The sequence below is a fragment of the Nanorana parkeri genome, unplaced genomic scaffold (genome assembly GCF_000935625.1).
Source record: "Nanorana parkeri isolate BGI_ZX_2015 unplaced genomic scaffold, ASM93562v1 scaffold961, whole genome shotgun sequence".
NCBI classification, from domain to species: Eukaryota; Metazoa; Chordata; class Amphibia; order Anura; family Dicroglossidae; genus Nanorana; species Nanorana parkeri.
In genome coordinates, this window is record NW_017307229.1 from 645,553 (window position 1) to 655,289 (window position 9,737).

At 46.3% G+C, this 9,737-nt stretch overlaps 1 protein-coding gene across 1 annotated transcript in view; it reads right to left on the minus strand.

Moving 5' to 3' along the window:
* CDK4 (cyclin dependent kinase 4) overlaps positions 1-9,737 on the minus strand; it is a 62,654-nt gene that overhangs the window by 35,985 nt on the left and 16,932 nt on the right. The window lies entirely within an intron of this gene.

The window sequence follows — 9,737 nt, forward strand, 5'->3', positions numbered from 1 at the left end:
TTGCTTACGATGAGTTTTTTTTTTGCAAAAAAAATTGACATTGAAATGACTAATCCTCATATACTCTTTGAAAAGCAGCATGATGCTAACTAAAAATGATAAAGATTTGTATGGACTTTTCAGAACAGAGGCACAAGCAGTAATCAAAATATGCCATACATTGAATCTGCATCAATTTTCTATTATGTTTGCTCTGCCGGATCTCTGTCGCTGTCCAAGTCTACCCTAGCAAGATTTCCGCTTACTTCCTGTCTTCGTGACAACCAAAGGTGGCCATACACTGCTCGAATTACTGACGTGTCTTGCTGTCTCTGTCAAAATTTGAGCTGTGTGAGGACCTATCAGCACCACTTTATCCAACAGAAGTCGATTTTTAAATCTATTTATATGCAATATTTGGACTCTGCAACTGAAAGTAAAGTACACGGCAGGTTTTAATAAAGATAAAAGAAAAGGTTATTCCCCAGATCCCTTCTATACTAGGCATGCTGATACCTCACAGGCATGCTGATACTTGTGTTCCTCTGGAGACCACAAGAATACAAGGACCTGCAGACCCCGGGTGACCACACATGCATGCTTGGACTTGTAGTCCCTGGTGACCCCACAGGCATGCTGGGATTTGTGGTCGTCTGGAGACCACAAGTATACTGGGATTGGGACCTGCCCCAGTATACTTGTGGTCCCACAAGTCCCAGCATGCCTGTGAGGTCACCATGGACTACAACTCCAAGCATGCCGGTGTGGTCACCCAGGATCTGCAGGTCCAAGTATACTTAAACATTGTGTTGATTTTTCACTACTTTAAATGCACAGAATTTCCGCACCTGATATCGGTCTGAAAAGTGGCCGAATATCGGTATCAGCTCTGGAAATATTATATCGGTCGATCGCAAATTCTGACAGCTGCAGGCGCCAGCTGTCAGGATACAATGACACAGCAAGTGTGATTCTCCTATCCGCATTGTTTCGTATGGATGGGGGAAATCGAGCATGTTTTCTCGTTCAGCCTGCGGCCTACAAGAATATGGCCAACTTAACATAAGAAAAGAAAGAAAGGCGCAATCTTCTAAATAGGGACACAGACAGCAATAAATACCTGACTGATTCTGATCTCTACTATCAAAAACAAAAACATTTTAGCTTTAATAGTGGTGGTGTAGTTATATTTTAAATTATTAATTTAGTGTGTCAACTCTACCTACAGCATATCCAGTCCAATCAGATCTGCTCCCATTGTGAAAGGGCAGCTGTCATAACTGCAATTCTGCATGAGCTACGTATACCAGAGGAGCCAGGTCCATTGACAACAACTAAAGCCAACCTCAGAAATTTGGGTGCCAGCTGTAATTTTTAATTTTCAATGCAAGTCTGTGCACGGATCCTACCCAGCTTCTGGGATTTGTCCAGGTAAGAATAGGCACAGTGTGTGTGGATTTAGGCCATTGGGCATGCAGCATCACTCCCTAAAGGTGCCCATACACTGCACGATTCTCGTACGAGAATCGCAGGAAATCCTGCGATCGTACGAGAATCGTGCAGTGTATGGAAGGCGTGCAACCGTTTCTACTGTACGGTCGCACGTCTTCCGTCGAACCAGCATGCTAGAAAACCCGCCGGGAATCGTACGATTCTCGGCGAGTTAGTGGCCTGTTGGTTCGACAACTGACGAACGGGCCGGTGTGCGCACGCGCACACTGCCCGTTTGCAGTCATCGTAAGCCCGCCCCTCATTACAGTCATCGTAAGCCCGCCCCTAAGGGGGGCGGGCTTGCGATGATTGAGAGTACGATCTGCCTGTCCAAGATGGGCAGATCGTACTTTTTTTAAGTACTTTACAACCATCGCAAGACTAAGGTCTTGCGATGGTTGTAAAGTGTATGGCCACCTTAAGAAACAACTTGCATAGCTGGTTACTGTTCAGCAGGTTCTCATTGTAAAAGCAATATTCTAATCTTAGTTAGTCCAGAGAAATGTGCAAGAGGAACATGCCAATCCTGAGGGACAGCAGTGACCTCTCCAGTCATGTAGGGGAAAGTCCACCATTTGCAGGCATACAGGTGACCACTGAGGCCAGTTGTCAGCTTCCTGATAACATGTATAAAGTCTTGAAGTATGCGACTGGGTGAGCAACAAACACAATGCAATTACCAGAGGTCAGCTAATTCCACCATGATTGCTAATCTATGACGGGAAATTCTGGCGACCCATCCCAGCCAGGTACAGACTTGCATGTCATGTAAAATGTATGTCTGTTAGTTGCAAGGCCATTTTGCCGAGGGAAAATGTTAACTAATGTAATGTATAAATCTGAATCAGCTGTCACAGACTTGCAAATTACTTTAGTTAGCATGAGTATAAAATATGACAAATATTCGGAGCATACATCTCCTTTGAGATTGCTACAGACAGGCTGCCGTGCAGCTGTGAGAAGGGCTGGTCCGAATCTGTGGCAAACGCACAACAGTAGTTCTGTCATTGCCCCTCATTCACAAAACAAGACTGAGGTCAAGGAAGGCATACAGTCATTTCAGTGCTATTTCCTGGCCATGGCACTAAAAAGCTATGAGGTTCCCTTTACCTTGGAGTAGATGCGAAGACATTTACTAAAATCTCAACAAGCTTGAGCATGCTAATGTGGTTTTATAGAAGTCATTTTCAATCATTTAAAATTTGCAACTTCCATTAAAATAATACCCGGTGACCCTGCCATAAAAGTATTTGTCAAGTCCCTTCTATTACAGTTTAACTACTATCCCTCCCAACTATGCTCCTGCATTGTCATCTTGTCATAACCTCCTTCTTCTACTTCTACTGTCCATTCGCATACCTAAGCTAGTCAACAAGGTCATTCTGCTATTTACTGGTGTAGCACAGCTGCTTCCTAGGTTAGCGTTTACTTGGTGTACATAGGTGATGATGCTACTTCACTGTTTGCGGAGGAGGGTGATGGTGGACAGATGACATATGAAGTTGAATTGCTTAATTTTGAACCCCATGTGTCACCTGCCTAGAATTTTGATGTGAAAAATGTTTGTAGATCACAAAATTGTCTGTACAGAATTACAAATCATTTGGCAGATGAACCTGTAAATATATATGTATTTCAACTGTGTATTTAACTATATGTCGGAAGTGTTGTTTTAATCTCCATTTGCCACTGGGAATAATGATTTCGCTTTTCCCAAACAATCTCCTCTAAAAGCAACAGGAATTTACTGTAAGAGGAGGTTGCCTGGAAAACATGAATGGGATCCTGGAAATAAGTTTACTCCGGGCACCTGAGACACACTTGCATGTAGTGGGGTAGCGGGAAAGCATGTAATTATCGTAGCAGAGGGGTAGTTGTCAAGCTTTTGGTTATCCATTCCAAACTGGTATTTCCGTTTTTGGTAGATCCCAGGTGCCTGAAAGGTTTATTGTCCTCTTAAAGCCTCTTGTACACTAGCAGGCTGTGTTTAAGTCCAACATAAGTTATCTAGTAAGTATAAACAACTTTGCCTCCCAGATCACTTTTTTCTGTGCGAGGCTTAGTCGCATTTATACGCGGTTACGCGTGTTTAGCCGCATAAAACTAGGCTAGTCGGACCCGGAACGCACAAATTTCTATTTTGGGTGAACTGACCTAGATTGAAGGCACCTACACGCTGCTGGACGCCTAGGTGTGCATTCAGTTATAGAAAAGCATTACACGAGTCCAGGTGCGTTTAGAAATAAGCTCAAAACGCACCTGAACTCAACGTTTTGGTACATAGTGTGTCTGAGGCCTCTCTCTCCTCGTCAGTAGCAGCCATATAAAATTTTCCCACAAGTTCCAAAGGCAGCTATACAAAGTACAAATAAGATATGCGTGTGTCTTGTGCTTTAGGCTGGGTTCACACCTAGGCGTACGGAATATGCGCGTTTGCCGCGCATTTCGTGCCACACGTTTTTACCGCGATTTGCGATAAAAGAAACATGCGACAAACGCGCATTTCCGAGGGCTATCTGGCTGTATCCTAATGGATACGCGCGGCAAATACGCCCAGGTGGTAACCATGCCCATATTTGTAATATTAGAAAATTGCTCAAGACAGCAGTATAACAATCTGTTACTCAAAAACACACAGTAAAAAGTTGCGTGTATGAAATCTTCGCCAAACCTTCATAACAAAAAGCCACTGTTGTACAGAAAATATTTTCAAGCGCACACAAATTATAAGAATATTCTGAAGCCAGTTCCCAAGGCTTTTATGTACTCTCTTGTAACTGCTTGCTGCACAGTCAAGTGACAGTTAATCATCCGACTGCAGAGACGTGAATCTCTGGCATTTAAAACCACAGCTGAGAATGTGGGAAAAAACAAAAAAAAACATACTTTTGGTCAGACAAGTTTAGCTGTGCAGCTCCACTGTGACCCTCTTATATTTTATAACCCATTAAAAGTCTTTGTGGAAACTGTTAGCTAATGTCAAAAACTGCCCTTTACAAACAGCTGTATGAGTCAGTATGTAAAAACTCTGTGGCTTATCTGTGGCCATTCTTGCAGAGTCAGAGGCCTTCAACTAACAGAGACCACAAGAACATACAAGCGTGTGAATGTCATCTGCTCTGTATTAGCAGAACACTCATATTTGTGCAAGGAGAACCAGAATTCTGCATTTCAAGTTTTGTTTTTAACTTTTAAAGTTTAGCTATATTAGAAGTAGACAAAAGTAACACATAATTCAGTAGCCAGTCTGCCCAATCCAGGAGCCAGCCAGAAATTTTTAGAAACCAGCTCAACTGACAAAAACTAGAGAAAACCTAAAAAGTTAGATGCCAGCTCAAATTTCTAAGAAGCATTGGTACCTGGCTCCTGAGATCGGTACAGCCCTGAGTTACATTACATGCCTTTTACATTATAATAATTTAACTGCTACACACAGAATACCATTGGTGGTGCTAAGGCATGACTAAACCCAAAAACTAAAAATGTTACATATTGCAGTTTACCAGCCCTTACTTGTGGTGGGTGAAGTTTTTTTGTTTTTTTTACCTGGTGATTCTGCCAATAACACACTTCCTGTCCTAGGGTGACAATGCTCACTGCATCTATGGAGGAGCATTGTTGTCACCCTAAACAGAACACTTCCCACTCTCCTCATCTCCATTACATACAGGGTAGGTATTCTGACATTCGCAGACAGCTGAGAAGACTGATAACATTCAGTGCTCAGAAGTGAAGAGGGCATTGAAATTCAAGAAGAATCAACAGGTATTTTCTGGACCTGCAGAAAAACGTACTTAGCCTGATAAACGAGAAAAAGAAAAACCACCACACCCAAAGACTTGTAAGCTACAAGATATTAAAGCTAAACTCTGGGCTAAACAAATATTGTCTTAATACAAAAGAGACATGTAATTTATACTGAGATCTTTGATTCCTTTGTATATCTCTTCCAGATTTGTGCAGCAATCCAGCATGAAAGAACTCCTGCATTTACCCTCTATGCAGGAGTTTCTTCTAGACAAGACCTGTTACTGCACCTCTCTCCTTGTGTAGGGTTTAGTGTATTAAAATGAAGATGTGATATTTTATAGGTAGGAATGCCAATTGTGCCCAAGCAACACTCTTAAAAACATTACTCATCATCTTGAATTCCTCCTGTGTCTTGGGTCACATAACTTTATATCTGCAAGATAAGCTCTAGGTCACTGTACCTTTGGCTACTTGACTCAGGAGATTTGGAGTAAGATTTGGCAATGCTGTGCTGGTCAGCGCTTTCTCCTTGCTGGAGAAGAAGCTGTACCTGAGGACCTGCATCGTAATTATATATATATATAATAGATTATATATAACGGAAGATTGTATACTTACCTTCGGTAATCTTCCTTTCCTGGTGCATCTTAATGGCAGCACACAACGGGTTAATGCTCCGCCCCTTAACCCTATAGGACAAGTCAATTATAAGATTAGACTCCCCACTGCCCACGGTATTCATGTAACAATCACGAGCCATGGAAGGGTGGGAAGCGGTGTGCTGCCATGAAGATGCACCAGGAAAGGAAGATTACCGAAGGTAAGTATACAATCTTCCGTTTTCCTGGGGCATCATGGCAGCACACAACGGGAAATAACATAGAAGCGATAACGGCTCTGCCAAAGGCTACAGAGTCGAAGGATCGACTCTGTAGTGGTTCACGAAGGTGTGACTGGAGGACCATGTAGCTGCCTTGCATACGGTCTCTGCCGAGACCCTGGAGAACGCTGCCCAGGATGCTGCGACTCCTCTAGTGGAGTGAGCCCGGATCTCCGCAGGAACCGGAAGGCCTCTTGTCAAATATGCTTTTTGGATGGCTTTCACTAGGTACGAGGCTATCGTCTTCACGGAGGCTGCTTGGCCTCTCCGCAGGCCCTTCGGAACGATGAAGAGACAGTCTTGTTTCCTGAAGGAAGCGGTGACCGCATTGTAGGAGCTAAGGGCGTCTTTGAGGTCCAGCGCATGTGGATTGCCTCTTGGAAAGAAGGAAGCACCAGCTCCTGGTCTATGGGAAAGGGAGTTGACACTTTTGGTAAGAAGCTTGGAGAAGGTCTGAGCACAACTCGGTCCCGAAAAAATGTGCAGTACGGAGCTCTGCAGGATAGTGCCTGCATCTCCGACACGCGTTTCGCTGATGTGATAGCGACCAGAAAAATGGTTTTAAGGGTCAAATGCCACACGGTACAGGTAGCATTAGGGTGGAACGGTGCCGATGACAGTGTTGAAAGGACTAAAGAAAGGTCCCATTGGGGGAATACAATTTTCCTCGGAGGCTGAAGCTTGAAACATGCTTTCAGAAAGCGGATTATTAGCGGATTGAGTGCCCATCTGGTGTTTGACAACTCAGAGACTGCGGAGACGTGAACCCGGAACGTATTCCAGCTGAGTCCCAAGTCTAGGCCGCTTTGTAAAAAGTCGAGAACGTTGGAGACTGAGGGAGTCTCTGGATCAAACCCCTCTCTCCCGGCTGCAGAGATGAACCTGGACCAGATCGCCCGGTATGTGGCATTGGTGGATGCCTTCCTGGCTCTCAACAGGGTAGATATAACTGAGGAGGAGCAGCCTAAGCTCGAGAGGCTGTGCCGCTCAATTTCCAGGCCGTCAGATGGAGTCTCTCCGGAGTTGGATGTAGGAACGGACCCTGCAACAGGAGGTCCTGCCGAGGAGGAAGGAGGATTGGAGGCTGAAGGCTCAGATGAATGAGTAGGGAGAACCATGGTCTCCTGGGCCAGTATGGAATAATCGCTATTATTGTGCCTGGAAACAGGGACACCCTGTGCAGGAATCTCCCGATCAGCGGGTATGGGGGAAAGGCGTAGCCGATAGTGAACTCCCACGGAAAGGTCAGGGCATCGACCCCGAATGCCAGTGGAGTGCGAAACCTGGAGAGAAATCGCACGCACTTACTGTTCTCCTGAATGGCCATCAAGTCGATGTCTGGTACGCCCTAGCGGCTGGTGATGTCCCGAAAGACCTCCCAATTCAGCTCCCATTCGTGGGGGCGGATTGAATGGCGGCTCAGATAGTCCGCTAGGACATTCTGCTCCCCGGGCAGATAAGTTGCCTTTAGGTCCCAAAGGTGACTCTGGGCCCAGGACAACACTGACTCCACCTCTCTGAGAAGGGTCCTGCTGTGTGTCCCCCCTTGCTTCTGTATGTATGCCACCGCTGATACATTGCCCACCAATAAATGGACAGTCCGGCCGTGCAGAAGGTGAGCAAAGGCCTGAAGGGCCTTGATAGCTGCCCGAATCTCCAGAACGTTTGAGGTGACTGTTTGAGGAAAAACCCCAGATGCCCTGGGCTGCCAGATCCTGGCAGTGCGCACCCCATCCCAACTTGCTGGCGTCCGATGTCACCACGATGGTGTCGGTGACCGCCAGGAGATGGTGCTGGGTGAGATGTGTGCGGCTGGTCCACCACTACAGGGAAGATTTCATCTGCGGGGAGAGAAAGATCCTCTGCAGGAGATCCGTCCTGCTCCATTGTCTCAAAAAACCGAACTGGAAGTGGCGTAGCCTCCAGTGTGCCCATCTGACCATAGGGATCGTGGAGGACAGAAGTCCCAGAATGGACAGGCATTGGCGTGCTGAAAGAAAACGTGCGGCCAGCGCCCACCTCACTCTGACGAGAATCCTGACGATCTTCTCCTCTGGAAGGCCGATGGTATTGTTCCTGGTGTCCAACAGGGCTCCTAGAAAGATCATACGCTGAGCCGGATTGAGGCTGGACTTTTCGAAGTTGATTAGCCAGCCAAAGCTTTGTAGGGTCGATATTAAGACCCTCAAGTGCTGTTGAAGGACCTGGCGGTCTTGTGCCAGTAGAAGAAAATCGTCCAGGTAGTGGTTGAGCCTTAGCCCTTGCAACCTCATATGTGCCACCAGAGAAAGGATGACCTTGGAGAAAGTTCTCGGGGCTGTCGATATTCCAAATGGGAGGCACCTGAATTGGAAATGGTACCCCAAAATTGCGAATCTCAGGAATTTTTGGAACTGTTTGTGTATGGGAATATGAAAGTAGGCGTCCAGGAGGTCCACCGAGGCCATCCAATCCTGGAGCTGGATCAATGGAACAATGGTCTGTAGAGCCTCCATACGGAAGGTAGGTACCCGAATATGTATGTTTAAATCTTTCAAGTCCAGGACCGGTCTTAGGTCCCCCGTTTTCTTTTTTACTAGAAATAGAGGTGAGTAGAATCCAAGTGCGCACCCCATCCCAACTTGCTGGCGTCCGATGTCACCACGATGGTGTCGGTGACCGCCAGGAGATGGTGCTGGGTGAGATGTGTGCGGCTGGTCCACCACTACAGGGAAGATTTCATCTGCGGGGAGAGAAAGATCCTCTGCAGGAGATCCGTCCTGCTCCATTGTCTCAAAAAACCGAACTGGAAGTGGCGTAGCCTCCAGTGTGCCCATCGCACCATAGGGATCGTGGAGGACAGAAGTCCCAGAATGGACAGGCATTGGCGTGCTGAAAGAAAACGTGCGGCCAGCGCCCACCTCACTCTGACGAGAATCCTGACGATCTTCTCCTCTGGAAGGCCGATGGTATTGTTCCTGGTGTCCAACAGGGCTCCTAGAAAGATCATACGCTGAGCCGGATTGAGGCTGGACTTTTCGAAGTTGATTAGCCAGCCAAAGCTTTGTAGGGTCGATATTAAGACCCTCAAGTGCTGTTGAAGGACCTGGCGGTCTTGTGCCAGTAGAAGAAAATCGTCCAGGTAGTGGTTGAGCCTTAGCCCTTGCAACCTCATATGTGCCACCAGAGAAAGGATGACCTTGGAGAAAGTTCTCGGGGCTGTCGATATTCCAAATGGGAGGCACCTGAATTGGAAATGGTACCCCAAAATTGCGAATCTCAGGAATTTTTGGAACTGTTTGTGTATGGGAATATGAAAGTAGGCGTCCAGGAGGTCCACCGAGGCCATCCAATCCTGGAGCTGGATCAATGGAACAATGGTCTGTAGAGCCTCCATACGGAAGGTAGGTACCCGAATATGTATGTTTAAGTCTTTCAAGTCCAGGACCGGTCTTAGGTCCCCCGTTTTCTTTTTTACTAGAAATAGAGGTGAGTAGAATCCCGAGTACCGCTCAGATGGCAGAACCGGATAGATGGCGCTCTTCCGTAGTAGACCTCTGACATAATCGATGAGGACGTGGGCACGCTGTGGGGAAGTAGGAATTTTGGTTTCCACGAACCTGGTGTGGGGGGGGGGGGGGGGGGGTTTTTTTTTTTT